The 16,295-nt window shown below is 44.9% G+C and overlaps 1 non-coding gene across 1 annotated transcript; it reads right to left on the reverse strand.

The window, feature by feature from the left end:
* Positions 1–15,282: 15,282 nt before the first annotated feature.
* LOC117132245 lies at positions 15,283–15,388 on the reverse strand. Its single transcript, XR_004455805.1, has one exon. It is a non-coding gene; the product is annotated as a small nucleolar RNA R71 (small nucleolar RNA).
* Positions 15,389–16,295: the final 907 nt, after the last annotated feature.

Below are 16,295 nucleotides of genomic sequence, written 5' to 3' on the forward strand. Positions count from 1 at the left end.
AGGAGTAGGAAAACATAATGCTTAAATAATAAATAAGTAATAAAAATTATGGTCCGGAGACCGTACAAGACATCAGCTTGCGAGGTACCCCAAAGGTTAGGCCATGTTTTACCTTTGTTATGTAGCCCGTAGGCTCTGTTTCGCTATTTGGATGAGTGCCCATGGTGGAGGATTCCTCTTTCTTGGTTCGGTCCCTGGCGGCACTCCGTGGTCGGGACCAATCCTTCGGTTCTGTGGACCCTTCTGTCTCTTTTTTCCTGGGAGGTTGACTTCATGTCGGTTTGTTGAGGATTGTAGGAGTGTTTCCTTGGCGCGTCGTCCCTCTCTCCATTGCTGGGTACTGCTTCTCCCTGGGGACCGTGACCGAGACTTGTCTCGTGCCCCAGCTTCTGTAGATTCTCTTGCTATTGGGGATTCGCGACCAGTGTTTCCTAGTGATGAAGGTGCTCAGCACGGTCATGAGATGGGTAGTCGCATTCATCCAGCGCAGCGACCAGGTTTGAAGAACTCTGGCTTGGCTAGGTATCTTTGTTCTCCGTTGGCAGGGTACCCTCTGCCCCAGATCCGTCCGTTATGATTTCAGAGGAAGTCTCCTTAGGTTGTTTATGCCCGCTTCTTTAGTTGCGAGACCATCGGTTGGTAGCTGGCGAGATCCATGCGGGGTGGAGGACAAGGATCGTGCGAGGTCCTAGTCTTCTGAATAGGTACCGCTTTGGAGGACCTTGAGTGAGACCATGCGAAGCGGTCGATACCGGTCCTTAGGTGGTCCTTCACATGATTCGGGGTCTGCGTCCTCTGAACCGATCACCATTCGCTAGTCCTCTCGAACGAGGTATATCGATCGACAATGAAGGTTGGGTGTCGGTCGATGTGGGGGTGCGAGAATCAGTCGACGTGAAAGCTGCTGCGTCGATCGATGTGGAACGTTGACCTTTGCGGATCGTGCGTTCCAGGTGAGCAGGATCTTCTGAGAATACAAGGTGTTTTTCCTTGTTTCTTCTGGTACTGCTGGGCATGCACCTGAAAAGACAAGAAAAAATTTTGTTTCAGAAAGGGGGTAAAGAAAAAGAAAGAATTAATAATACTAAATAGAATGACGATCAAAGCTCCCCGGCAACGGCGCCAAATTTGATACCACTCAAATTACCCTAAGGAGTGAATTACTCTCGCAAATAAGAGGTTCAATTGTAGTACTTAGGGATCGAATCCACAAGGAGCTAGGGAACCTATTAAATTTAGGAATTTATCAATTCTAAGTGTTTGTTGTTTTATGGTTTAAATGTAAATGGCAATCATAAATGAGCAAGTTTATTGCTCGACTAACAAGATGATTAGGGGGTGTAACTTATTAGAAAAGTATTAGATGCAGGGTTTCTATTCAGGTTAAGCCTTAGGCGTAAGTTAATAATGCTCACTAGCTTCCTAGTTCAGCGGTAGCCTTTTTCCAGTTGTCTAGTATGACAGATTAGGTTCAGGACTGGATAGTCAAGGATGCTTGACTCATGCAGATTTCGAGATTCAATATTCTAGGTAGCTAATCTAGAACAAGCATTTAGAACAATCAATCAATGAATACCATAACTTAGCAATCTATAGTTGGGGCTAATACCTCTAACCTATTTGAACCCTGAATATAACAAGTAAATTACTCAGACATAGCTAAGAAATTCATGACACAAAATATAAATAAAAACTGCAGAGAATAGAATAGATGAATCAATGGAGTTCCAATCACAAATCTCTCTATGATCTTCTCTCCTAAAACTCTCTGCTGAAAATAAGAATACAAAGGTGGCTGAAAGCTCTCATGCCTCCTAACACTTAGGCAAGTATATATCTATTAGGTTAAAAACTCGCCAGGGGTAATCTTGTAATTTGGTGAAATCTTTGGTTTAAAGTCTGCTGGAACCAAGTCGTGCTTCCGCGTCTAGACATCGAGCGATGGTATAGGATGTACATCAATCGATCTTAATCTTCAATCGTCGAGGCTTCACTTCTGTATCGATCGACGACACTAGGTGTGCATCGATCGATTGTGTCTTCTTCGTATCGACCTCTAATGGTCAGCTCGGATGAATACTCATTTAAGCTCCTAAATGCTCCATAATCATCACTTTACTTCAAGATACTTCTGAACCTGAAAACATACCTAATAGGATAGAATATATAGCATATAGATAGTAAAATACTTATATACCATGGGTGAAAATGGGTCAAATCCATGGTATATCAGTCGACGACCAGGAACTTGGTACACATGTTGATCCCCTCAGCGTACACTGCGAGAGTGACCTCTCCGGCTGTTTGCTTGAGTTTGCCGCTGAATCCGATGAGTGGAGTTATTTTGCGCGTCAGGGCGCTCTCCACCAGCCCTAGGTCCTGGTAAGCAGTCTGGAAGATGATGTTGTTGGAGCTACCATTGTCCACTAGTATTCTTTTTACCTAGCAGTTTGCTACGGTGAGCGAGATGGCCAGGGCATCATGGTGGGGAGCCAGAATCTTCTCCTGCTCTTTAGCCGTGAAGCTTATTTTGGTACCAAGGAGTAAGTGCTTTGGTTTGGTCGTCTCTAGGCCGTGCTTGGCGTTTCGGGTAATTTTCTTGGCAGCAGCATGACTCACGCCGCTTATCTCTGAACCTCCGGATATGACATGGATCACTCGGTCCTGCCGAGGTGGTGAGGCGGGTATAGCTGCAGCGGATTTCGCCGGCACCTCTTTATTTAGATGGTCCTTGGCTTTCTCTGAGAGGAATTCCCGGAGATGCCTCTTTTGGAGTAGTTCATTGACCTTGATCCTTAGAGCGACGCATTCTTCAGTTTTGTGACCGTGGTCGCGATGGAAGTCGCTTCCGGAACGAGTCAGGTGCCTTCATTTTTTGAGGCCACTTGACATATTGGCCCATATGCCTCAAGATGTTGACTAGCTCTGGTGTGGATATCGAGAGATGGGAGATGTCGGGCCAAGTGGATACCGACATTCCTTCTTCCTTTTCCAGTGGTCGGTTTCTGTTCCCGGAGTCCTTGGTCGCTTTTTGGGAGGATCTTTCATCCCGATTTCCATGATCCGATCGGGCCAACTTTTGGTCCTGCTTCGGCTGGGCCTTAACGCGGCTAACGACGTCTTCTTCCCACTTCACTTGCGCCCAGGCCCAGGATAACACGTCTTCCATGGTCTTGCGGGGCTACATGGTTTGTTCTTTGTAGAGGCCCCCGTCAGGAAGCAGGCCCCTTTTGAAGGCAGAGATCGCGGTAGGAATGCTGCACTCGGGAACTGCCACCTTTTCTTGGTTGAAGCAGCCAATGTAATCTCGCAGGGGTTCTACCCGATGCTGAATAATCTCGTAGACACCGTCTAAAGTCTTCTCCAGGCTCCGACAACCACGAGCATCCGTTGCTTGTATTGAGCGATATGATCGTCGGGGTCACCCGTGCCGTCATACATCTTTATACTGGGGAAGGAAAACTTTCTAGGCATCTCGACCGAGGCGATTCCTTCCACAAAGGGGGTATCTGCGTAGGAGTCCGGGTTACTCCTTCGGATTGGGGGACCTACTCCTACTAGGTGTTCCACCATGGACTGCATGGCGTCGAATCTCTTGGAGAACATCTTCTCGAGATAGGCAGTCGTAGAGGACTTGTCGCTGATATCTTTTCAGGCGTCTCCTTATCAGATTTTGGCTCGGAATCACTCTCCTCCAGGTTGTGGACCTGAGGATTTCGTCCCCTTCGCGCATTGCCCCGGCTACGCCTGACCCAGGAGCTGGATCGGTCATGCCTTCTCCGGAGTTAGGAGTATTCAGATTCCCCATGGGTCGAACCTGGGTGTTGAAACGATGCTTCTTGGTTTCTGCCATGCTGCGGGCTTGGTTTTTGATCCCGGAGGAACGTATTCTCTGGCTGCAACTGGCTGAGCTTCTCGGCGCTTTGCTCCAGCTGTTTAGAGTGTTCCTCAAGTTTCTCCTTCAGACTCTGGACTTTTGAAGAGAGGTTAGGGTTTTCCTCGGTGGCCTCCTGAGTTCGGTTCATCTCGGTTATTTGGCTCTGCATGCTGTTAACTTGCTTCTGGATTTCAGCTACCCTTTGAGCATCATCGGATGGCTCGTTATGCTAGTCCACCGTCATCGTCACGTAGTTTGATTACTCCCCTCCTTCTAGCGCCAAACTGTTAGGGGATTTTTGTGTAGGATCTTTGTGAGTACCACGGAACGATGGATAAGCTGGTAGTATGTATGTGTTTGTAAGTATTTGGTGGGGATTTGAGGTTAATAATAGAGCGAAAGACTTAAGACAATGTATTATTGAGTAAACAAGCCGGAACTACAATGATTGGTGTATAAACCTTAATTATAGCCGCCTAGCTCTAATCTCTAAGTCTTGAGGAGTCGATCTCTTGCTTTTGGGACTTTGGAGCCCTTATATAGTCGCCTTGAAGTTGGTTTGATTTAGGTTGAACTCTTCCATATTCGGAAATATGGAAGGTTCTCCGTATCGGAAATCTTCCGTTTTTTGGAAGGGAGGTCGGTCCCTGGGACTGATCCCAGGGTTCCTTTTAGCGGGGACCTGGAGTGTTCCTTTATCGGGGACCTGGGAGCCTGGGTCCTGCCCCGAGGCTGGAGGAAATGATACCGAGGTATTTTTCCCTAACACAACTCATTAGGCATCTGTAGGATTATAATCCCAAGTTTCCTAAATAAAAATCCTAAGTCTAGCTATTTCCTTTTAAGCACCAAAACCTCACCCAATCAATCAAGCAAACAGTTGCTTGATAAAAACTGCAATTTACATTTAAATCATTAAAACATCCTTCTTAACCAGTCATATTAGATTTCTTAGGTTCCCTAGCTCCCTATGAATTCGATCCCTAAGTACTACAACTCAACCTCTTATTTGAGAGAGTATAAATCACTCCTTAGGGTAATTTGAGTGGTATCATCTTCTGGTGCTTATCATAGATGGCTGACACCGAGAGCTTCACCACGTTCCCTGGAAGAAAACAACGCAAAAACTAAGAAGACGGAGTCCTATCAGGTGAAAACTAAATGGGGAGGACTTACCCCAAATACGGCTATGACGCAAGGCCTCCTTACTCACCAGAAAAGTCACCCATTGAAATCGCCGGGCAACTCTTATTATAAGCTTCGCTACTGCTTATCCAGCAAAGGAAATCGGACGGGATACATTTGATGGCAAAAACCAAGAATCAATAAAATTGAGGTCCCAGAGGAACGACCAACTCAAGGCTCGAAAAAAAGAAGGGCTTATCGACGGTACGTAAGAACGTAGGATAGCGGAGTGGCTCCTGGATCTTCATGAATACATACCGGTTGTTCCAACCATCCCCAAAGGGATAGTTACCCTAATGCCCCTGGAAGGTTCCTCAACTAAAGGAGTGCCATCACGGGATCAGAGGTGGTAGAACCCCGCTTTGTTCACTAGAGGGGCAATGTAGTAGGAGTATAGAATCTCATGAACCCCGACGGAAAACCCATGAAGTTCCCCGAGTATTTCGATACCCATTAAAGTCCTCCAGGTTAGGGGAGTAAGTTGAGAAGGACAGAAACTGAAGAAAGAGTATACTTCACCTATAAGGGAAGGGATACCGCCCCGGAAGCCCGCCTCCAGATACGCTTCATAGATAGCCACATCACTCACTCCTCCATCTTGAGCATGCTCGAAATCGGACGGACTCCTAATTCCCACTGAAGGATTAATCGCATACTTCCTCCGCATATCAGCAAGATCTCCCTCTCTGATCTCGGAACACGGACCATCATCGAAGAAACAAGAGTGACGCTGTCTCAGGGGCGCCATCGGGATCGCTCAATCAGCCTCTGGAACATCTCCCCAAGAAGGAATAGGAGATGAGAAAGGATCGGTGAAAAGATGATGGAAACTCAAGTAGTTCGGGATTCATCTTTTGCGTCCAGAAATCAGCGCTGGAATTGGATTGAGGCTGATTAGTGTGGGAACCGAAATTCGCACTGTCGATTTCCGTTTAAATAAGGAAAGTAGGAGAACCCTAGTTTCCCAGAGGTCCCGGATATCTGCTAATATGTGGGAACCGAAATTCGTACTGTCGATTTCCGTTTAAATAAGGAAACTAGGAAAACCCTAATTTCCCAGAGGTCCCGGATCTCTGCGAGAGCCAACGACAAGTGACCGAATATATGCGGAAATCATGAAAAGATAACAAACGAGTTTAGAGAAAACAGTAGATCTTCTTTCGAGTCCGCGTAAGAGCATTGCGATCATTACAAGAGATCATAAAAGCTTTGGCCGCAAAGGCTGTCAGCGAGTTACTTAATTTTAGCGGCCTAAAACCTCAAACCTAGTTGAGTCGCAGCTCGATAACAAAGACGAAAAAGATACATAAAACCTCAAACCTAGTTGAGTCGCAGCTCGATAACAAAGACGAAAAAGATACATAAAAGGTTTTTGATTGATTTCGGACTGAACCTTGTTAAAGGCTGCATACGTACCCCTTTCGAGGATCATGCCGAACGTAGTTCAATTGATAGAGCTGGACAAGAGATCGAACTGCCTGGGCGAGGCCGTCTAGTAATTGGGTGCCAGTCATAGAAACCGAACTTGTCGAGAATAAAGCCTAAAGTTTCTAAGTGCAGAGAATTCCGAATCTAAAAAGCCCTCCTCCATGCTTCTCGACTAAAACTCCTTATATACTAGCTCCAAGGTCGGTTTACGCTTTTACTCTTCTGCCCTTAAGCCGTCATAGCATAAAAATGGAGATATTCCATTTTCCCAATTTTCACAATTATTTTCAAAACTTCCGTATTTATCCGCATAAACTTGACATTTATCCTTCCTTGTGGACCAAACGTAAACCATGCTGTGGTTTACGGGCTTTTGGTTAAGAAATCGCAGGATGGGCCTCGAGTCGTGTTTTAGGTCTCTTTGGGCCGTCTTCCAACTCGAAGCGTTTACTACGACTTCTTTCGACAAAGAACGAACTTTCCGTGATTTCTAATCCGCGAAGTTTGATCGATGATTTAGAATAGCGGAAAACATAGACTGAGCTCGCTACGGTCTTCGGGAGATAGCATTTGAAGGTTTGACGAGAATGCATGGACTGGTGTCATACCGATGTTCGGAAGAGCTCGGTCGCTACGCAGCGACCAAACTTTGGCTCGAGCCCGGTCGCTACGTAGCGACCGAGCTTGGCTCGGGCTCGGTCGCTACGTAGTGACCGAGCTTGGCTCGGGCTCGGTCGCTACGTAGCAACCGAGCGAGACGGATGCTCGGTCGCTACGTAGCGACCGAGCTTGGCTTGACCGAGCGAGATAGACGCTCGGTCGCTACGTAGCAACCGAGCTTGTCTCGGGCTCGGTCGCTACGTAGCGACTGAGCGAGACGGATGCTCGGTCGCTACGTAGCGACCGAGCTTGGCTGGGGCTCGGTTGCTACGTAGCGACCGAGCGAGACAGACACTCGGTCGCTACGTAGCAAACGAGCTGTGTGCATGCTTGGTCGCCGCGTATCAATCGAGCTTGGCTTGTCCGCGGTCTGATTTCCATACTCGAGCTTGTCTGCGGCCGATTTGGATACATGTCCGTTGCCTTCGGACAATCGGTATTTAGTGGTTCGATTAAGATTTGGACGAGATTTTACTGCAAGGCTCTTCGTAAAGATATCTTTACGAAGATTACTTTTCGTAAAAACGATTATGCTGATTTTTACGGACTTTCAGACATTGATTCTGTCGTGACCGATTTTGACCCCAACAGTTAGCCCCCCAGCTCGTTAGAACCATGAGCTTCTAGCGTGAGGTTTTAGCGAGTGGCTTGGCAAGTTAGGCAAATTAGGTGAGTTAGGCGGAATTAATGGTTGAAAAGGTCTGTGGTAAGTGATTTTCTCGCTCTCCTAAAAGTAGAAAACGCGATAAGATTGGGGCTGCGCCTTATGACAGCTGCCTACGTGCCCTTGTTGAAGGGATCAAGCCTTTCGTAGTTCGTCTTGGAGTTAAGGTTCTTATGACTAGTTTTCCAGTGGGACCTTTTTGGTCTAGTTTTTATGTAGCGATTATAAGGCGTATTGCTGCCGATGGCATTTTGTATGGGTGTAGAGGGAAGACTACAAGTTCTCATCTTGTAATCTAACTCTATGTGAACTGCTATATCCGTAATCTGTTTCGAGAGTTTTCTGCAGCGTGTAAACTTGCGGGATTTCTGAAGATTCTCGAATATTGGCAAAGAGACAAATTTTGGGATCTCGTAACAGGGTGTTTGATACTATGCCTAGAGATGTTAGAGACCAGTGCGCTGGGTTTGGGGCATGACCTAGGTTTACTCCTGGTTTGAGAGGGTGCGATGACTAATTCGACTTACGTATCCCGTTTCAGTTTCATCCTGATTCCATACCGATTTAAAGTCCGCGATAGGTTCTCGGCTTATACGATTTGTATGGTTGGAATCGAGCATCTCTCCGGAGATCAGAAGTGCTGGACCAAAATTTTGGATTTCTTTTATAGCGCTATTATCCTTGTGTCGGATGTACGAGAGTCATCTCTACGAGATGGCTAAGTCTGCTTAGGACGTTGAGAGTTTGTTGTGATCAGCAACAAACTTAATGGTAAAAAATACTGTTTCGAGTCTTCGCGAAGGATATGTTTTGAGAAGATGTTAGTGCTTATGACTGTCTGGTCTTCCAAGAAAATGTTTTTATCGAGGAAGGAAATTTCGTCGAAGAATGAATCTTCAGGCGTCTGCGACGTCTCGCGATGCTGAAGATTTGTTATTCTTTGGTATGCTGCATTTTGTTCTTCTTGTTTGACTACGGATGTTCGCAGCAAAAATTCTTGTTCCTGGTTGGATGCTAATAATTTGATTTTCGATCGAGGAATTAGGACTGAGGTATCTCGTAAATTTGTCGATGGGAAGAAGCGATTTCCTTCATAGTGCTTTGTGAAGTGTTGGCCTTCCGAGATCTATTTCGTGCATTTTTTAGGATGTTTTGTATAGCTCTGGAAGCTTTCTTACGAATTTTTCCTTAGATGCCGCGTATTATGGATAAAACATAGCGGGCTTAAAGTGAATTGTGGAATGTATCAAACTTGGTCGATTGTCGAAAAGTTTAGATTTTTCGTTAACCATTTGATTGTTAGGACTTAGTTTTGTTACGAAGAATTTATCATATGCTTTCCGACTGTGAGCTATACGATAATTTATCATATCATATAACTGGTTTTACGAAGGTTGTAAATAAGTGATATGTATACATATGTCAAAGTAGCGTTGTTTCTGCGGGTTTTACGAGAAACGTTCCTGCTGTGATTTTGATCTTAGGTGAAAGTTGCTTGGAGTTACTCATGGAGTGTTACCGAAGTTTATTTCAATACGATCAAGTCGCAGAACGTTTTTCATAGGTTTTTTGAGAGGATTCTCATGACACATTCGTTTCTTGAACGAATTGGTCAACCAGAGGTGGATCTAGCTAACCATCGGGAGGAAAGTGCTCCTTTTAACGTGCACGATGCTACATCTATTTTCGAGTTTTCTTCGTCGCAAATGTTTTCGATGATTTTCCGTGACTTACTTGGTACAACGGAAACTGAAAGAAATGCTTTGGTGATTGAAGATTTCTCGTAAATTTTTTTTTAAAACGAAACTAGCTTTCTGAAGCCGGAAAAGGCTTCAATACTTTGGCTAATCGTCGAGTTTCAGTTTGATATTGGTACAAGTTTTCTGTACGCATGATTGCGACAAGAAATGATGTATAGTTTTTGAGATTATGTTCATGATCGTCTGGATATGTTGCTAGCGTTTAGACGAATATTAAGATTGTCGTTTGCCTGTTCTTGACGATTTGCAGAAGTTTTTGAAGTTTGGGAGTATACGAGTATAGTATACGTACCTACTCCCCCTTTTTTTTACGAAAGAAAACAGTTGAACCGATACTTTGAAGGGTTGTGTACGCTTCTTCTTCTGATGTTTGGAATGATCGATAATTCGGGACGATTTATAGACGACGCTTGGACTGTGATTTGGTTGTTTCCAAGTTGACGACTTGGGATATGTCGGTTCCGAGAAAATTGCCAGAAATGAATCGGTTTTAAGATGACGTTCAAGTCTCTAACTGTTTCTCTCTTTAGGAAGTGATCTTGATATGCGTGGCGATGGTTCTCGACTTTCGGAGAGTTTAGATCGGTTTGCAAGATCTGGACGAACAATTATGGAACAATATATCGAGACAGGAAAAATCGCTTAAAACTTAGTTCGCTAGACTATCCGCCTAGGTTTTACGTTCCCTAAAGTTCAATGGCAGCCTCAAAGTAATTTCCTACGAAAATTCCAAGTCTGATTTCAAAAATTTCAAGTCGGAAATACCTTAGTTCTCTCGAAGATGCAGTTTTGTGTCTTCTCAGTTTTGCTTGCTCATTTCCATTTTCTCTTCTCGTGTATGTTCGCCATTTCCGATATTGGTGTTTATCCTTTGAAACTTGACATTTATTTTCCGAACTTGACTGTTATCTTCTCTTTAGATACGACGTCAAAAAAGGTTCAACGTAATCGTATAGTTAAGGCGGTTAAGGTGTTAAGTTAACCGTAGCCGTTTTATACGATTAATCTGAATCCATGCGAGAAAACAGGTCTTTGCGGTCTTTTTTTTTATATCATAAAGTCTAAATGGTAACTTCAATCGAGGCGAAACAAGAGACGTTTCGATCGAGATTCGAAAGTGAACGCAAATATGGAGGTAGGGCGAGCAGGAACAAGCCAAGGAGTTTAAGATGAGTTTTACTTGTTTTTGTCGTAAAATCTCAACGGAAACTCCGATTGAGACGAAACGAAAAGCGTTTCGATGAGGATTCAAAGGAGAACGCAAAGGAGGACCCCTTTGAGGCCTGACAGGTCGCTATAGCGAGTGAGGATGTCATCTCTAACCCTATAGCGAGTGGAAGGGAGCCGTGTGCGTGTTCGGTCAATACGTAGAGACCGAGCAGTGCTTGCTCGGTCGCTACGTAGCGACCGAGCCGTGTGCGTGCTCGGTCACAACGTAGCGACCGAACAGTGTGCGTGCTTGGTCACTACGTAGCGACCGAGCTGTGTAATCGTTTTGTTGTGTTTCCTTTTTCCGCGATTAACTTGACATTTATCCTTCCTTGTGGACCAAACGTAAACCGTGCTGTGGTTTACGGGCTTTTGGTTAAGAAATCGCAGGATGGGCCTCGAGTCGTGTTTTAGGTCCCTTTGGGCCGTCTTCCGACTCGAAGCGTTTACTACGATTTCTTTCGACAAAGAACGAACTTTCCGTGATTTCTAATCCGCGAAGTTTGATCGGTGATTTAGAATAGCGGAAAACATAGACTAAGCTCGCTAGGGTCTTCGGGAGATAGCATTTGAAGGTTTGACGAGAATGCATGGACTGGTGTCGTACCGATGTTCGGAAGAGCTTGGTCGCTACGCAGCGACCAAACTTTGGCTCGAGCCCGGTCGCTACGTAGCGACCAAGCTTGGCTCGGGCTCGGTCGCTACGTTAGCGAACGAGCGAGACGGATGCTCGGTCGCTATGTAGCGACCGAGCTTGGCTCGACCAAGCGAGACGGACGCTCGGTCACTACATAGCGACCGATCTTGGCTCAGGCTCGGTCGCTACGTAGCGACCGAGCGAGACGGATGCTCGGTCGCTACATAGCGACCGAGCTTGGCTCGAGCTCGGTCGCTACGTAGCGACCGAGCTGTGTGCATGCTTGGTCGCCGCGTATCGATCGAGCTTGGCTTGTCCGCGGTCTGATTTCCATACTCGAGCTTGTCTGCGGCCGATTTGGATACATGTCCGTTGCCTTCGGACAATCGGTATTTAGTGGTTCGATTGAGATTTGGACGAGATTTTACTGCAAGGCTCTTCGTAAAGATATCTTTACGAAGATTACTTTTCGTAAAAACGTTTATGCTGATTTTTACGGACTTTCAGACATTGATTCCGTCGTGACCAATTTTGACGCCAACATAATACCACACGCTAAGCAATCAGAACACGAGATAACAACGACAAAGTATAAAAATCGTAAAAAGAGAGCAATGAGAAGTCTTATTCCGAATTTGCGTATGAGCGTTTACAACAATGTATAAGCCTGGGCTCGAGAGCTGTTGGCAAGATTCCTAGTTCTAGCAACCCTAAGACGGCTAAACCTAATTGAGTCGCAGTTCAAAATAACAAAAACGGAAAGTTGCTTAATTGCTCTAAGTACTAAGTTTGCTGTAAAAATGTTCTCCCCCATGCCTCTCGCCTAGGACTCCTTATATACTCGCTCCAAGGTCGGTTTACACTTTTACTCTTCTGCCCTTAAGCCGTCATAGCATAAAATGGAGATATTCTATTTTTTCTGATCTTCGTAATTATCATCATAATTTCGTGTTTATCCGCGGAAACTTGACATTTATCCTTCTTTGTGCGCCAAGCGTAAGCCATCCTATGGTTTACGGGCTTTTGGTTACGAAATCATAAGACGGGCCTCGAGTCGTGTCATAGGTCCCTTTGGGTCGTCCTCCGACTCAAAACGTTTATTACGACTTCTTTCGATAAAGAACGAACTTTCCGCGGTTTTTACCGCAAAGTTTGATCAATGACTTAGAATGGCGGAAAACATGAACTGAGTTCGTTACGGTCTTCGGGAGATATCATTGAACGATAGACGAGAATGCATAGACTGGTGTCGTATCGACCTTTTAGAAGAGCTAGGTCGCTACGTAACGACTAAGCTTGGCTCAAGCTCGGTCTCTACGTAGCGACCGAGCGGGCCGGAAACCAGAGACGTTTTGATCGAGATTTGAAGGAGAACACAAAGCTGGAGGTAAGGGCGAGTAGGAGAAAGCGAAGGAGTTTAGACGAGTCTTACTTGTTTTTGTCGTAAAATCTCGACGGAAACTCGATTGAGACGACGATCGAGATTCAAAAGAGAACACAAAGGAGGAGCTCTTTGAGGACTGACAGGTCGCAATGTAGCGATCTGGGGGTCTGACAGGTCGCTACGTAGCGAATGGAAGCAAGCCAAGAAGAGTCCTACTTGTTCTCGTCGTAAAATCTCAACGGAAACTCTGATTGAGACGAAACGAAAAGCGTTTCGATAAGGATTTGATATACCTTGGATTTGACCCATTTTTATCCATGGTATATTATTATTTTACTATATATATATCTATGTTTTCTACTCTTCTAGGTATGTTTTCAGGTTCAGGTGCATTTCGGAGTAAAGCTATGACTTTGGAGCATTTTGGAGCATAAAGGACATTTCACCCGAGCTGACTACTTAGAGGTCGACGAGAGGAAGAATAATCGATCGATGCGCATCAGTGCTGATGATCGATATCAGGAAATGCCTCGACAGATGAAGATTAATATCGATCGATGTACACAAGTACCGTCGATCGATATCGAGACACCAGACGCGACTTTTTGGAATCAGCAGACTTAAAGACCAAGGCCAAGCCAAATTACCAAAATGCCCTGACGAGTTTTTAACCTAGTAGAATATATACTGCCTAAGTGTTTGACGGCAGGGAGAGCTTTTCTTTTCTAAATCTAGTTTTGTTACAAGTTTCATTTGGAGAGAAGATCACTTGTGATTGGAACTCCTTGTTTCATTTTCTTATCATCTATTCTATGAGTTTCTATTTATCTATTGATATGAATTGCTTTGCTATGTCTGAGTAGTTCAACTGTTAGATCCAGGGTTCAGATAGGTTTGTGGGATTAGCCCCAAACTCTAGATCTGCCTTGTTTTGATATTCATGATAGATTTGTATTCATTGTTTGTTTTAGCCTAGCTAACTAGAACTTGATCATAGGATTGCATATTCAAGCACCCTTGTTATCCCATCCTGAAATATATCTATCATATTAGGATTGCTAGAGAGGGCTAACCGCCAATTTAGAATCTTAGTAGGGCATTTCATACTCGCGCATAGGCCTGGCTAGAACCCGTCGATCGATGTCCTCAACTGACAATCGATCGATGTTGGCAAAAGTGTATCGGTCGACGTCTTCATAGACTATCGATCGACACTCTCTTGTGTCTGCATCTAACCGGTGAGACACAAGATCTAGTCTGTTAACCAGTGGTACATGCGACAGCTGATCACTGAGTTAAGCGAATGAGCTCTAATATATCATGCATGCAACAGTTAGGCATCTATAGGAATTATAATCTCCAACACCTGAATAGTGGCCCTGCATCTAATATCATTTCCAACCTAAGTTACATTTATCATTTACTCGCTAGTTACTATTGCTATTTCATTTAAAACATTAAAACCTTTAGAATTAATAAACACTAGATTTAATTGTTCCCTAGATCCTTGTGGATTCGATCCCTAAGTACTACATCTGAACCTCTTTTGATGAGAGTAACACTCTTTAGGGTAATTTGATTGGTATCAATTTGGCACCGTTGCCGGGGAGCTTTGATCGCCATTAGATTTAGTTTTATTAATTCTTATTCTTTTCTTTACCCCCTTTTCTATTAATCTTTCTTTTTCTTGTCTTTTCAGGTGCATGCCCAGCGGTACCAGAAGCAACAAGGAGAAAGACTTGCTGTTCTCAGACGATCCTGCTCATTTGGAAGGCACCATCCGTAGAGGTCAACGTTCCGCATCGCTCGACGCAAACACTTCGTCGTCGATCGATACGCACAACCAACCGTCGACCGACACCAGACCGTCATCGTCGATCGATCCCAATCGTTCGACAACGATCGATACTACACCGCGTACGTCGATCGATACCGTGTCGTCAAAAATGGTAAACATTATTATTCTAACTCAGGATGAGAACGGAAACCTGTATGACCAGGCCGGTCATCTGCGTAATGCAACAGGTCAGAAAATAGATGCTCGGGGAACTGTAATCCCTGATGCTGATGCTACAGGAGCTCCTCAACCTGTAGATAAGGACGCTCGATCGAAACCACTGGCCGACTACAATCGCCCAGATGAGTACTATTCCAACAGATCAGCGATTCGACTTCCAGAGATCCAGAAGCAGAATTTCGAGCTGAAGCCTCAATACTACACTCTCGTGTCGCAGATACCCTACTCTGGGTTACCGCACGAGCATCCTATGGACCATTTGGAACGGTTCGAGGATCTAATCGCTGCCATTCGGATGGAAGTAGTCCCCGAAGATTACCTGCTGTGCAAGCTCTTCAGATACACGCTGAATGGAGAAGCGATGCACTGGCTTAGGCAGCAATCCACCGGATCTTTAACATCCTGGAGCGACATCAAGAATGCTTTACTACGAAACTTCTTCGATGAAGCGCGCGCTGAAGAACTTCGGAACAAAATTTCCACATTCTCGCAGAAGGCTGGAGAGTCCTTCAAAGATGCGTGGATTAGATTTAGGTTTTTCCAGCGAGACTGTCCACACCACGGATTTAATGAAGTGCAGTTGCTAAGCACTTTCTTCCGAGGTCTCGCCTTACAGTATCAAATGGCTCTTGATACGGCGAGTGATGGAAACTTCACTACTCGGAATCCGTTGGAAGCTGTGAGACTTATCGAAAACCTTGCTAACAGCAGTAGCACCAAAAACACTGACTCTGAACGGAAGAAGTCTGTAGCCTCTATCGGAAAGGAACAGATGGACGAAGTAAGAGCTAAGTTAGATGTGGTGCACGAACTCTTAGAAGCAAGTCTGTTCAGCTGAAGGAGAAGTAGCAGATACAGAAGGAGAAGAAGATGTGAACTACATCGGACGTACCGGATTCAAAAATTTGGAAAAACCAGGAAACAGAAACTTTTTTGGAAATGGCCAAGAAGTAACCAAAGTTCACAATTTCAAAAACCCTTCAACAACATCAAGAGCTACTCGAACTCTTACTATCAAAATCCATCACCCAGACTCAGGAAAGCAAGATCGAAGAATGCTTGATCGAGTACTATTGGGACAACAACAAATCACCGTGGATTTCAACGGTAAGATAGACTCTGCCTACAACAATCTGAACACCAAAATCGAGACCTTAGGGACTCAGGTGAGAAAAATTGAAACCCAAGTAATTCAGACGAGGGAGACTATGAAGAGGTAAGAAGCTTTCGCTAGAGAGGCAGGTGCCGACAAAGGGAAACACCACGTAAATGCCATCATAGATGATGAATTCTGGCAAGTTGTGAGAAATGAAAACCTTGAGGAAGGAGATTTCGAAATCAAAAGCTCCATGAGTCTCGGCGGATCCCAATGGTGTCGACCGATGTCGATGAACTCGCATCGATCGACAGACCATGATGAAGATCGATGGACGGATTACTCCAGTCATCGATCGACGTCGTCTGCCAAATCAAC

The sequence above is a fragment of the Brassica rapa genome, chromosome A02 (assembly GCF_000309985.2).
Source record: "Brassica rapa cultivar Chiifu-401-42 chromosome A02, CAAS_Brap_v3.01, whole genome shotgun sequence".
NCBI lineage: Eukaryota > Viridiplantae > Streptophyta > Magnoliopsida > Brassicales > Brassicaceae > Brassica > Brassica rapa.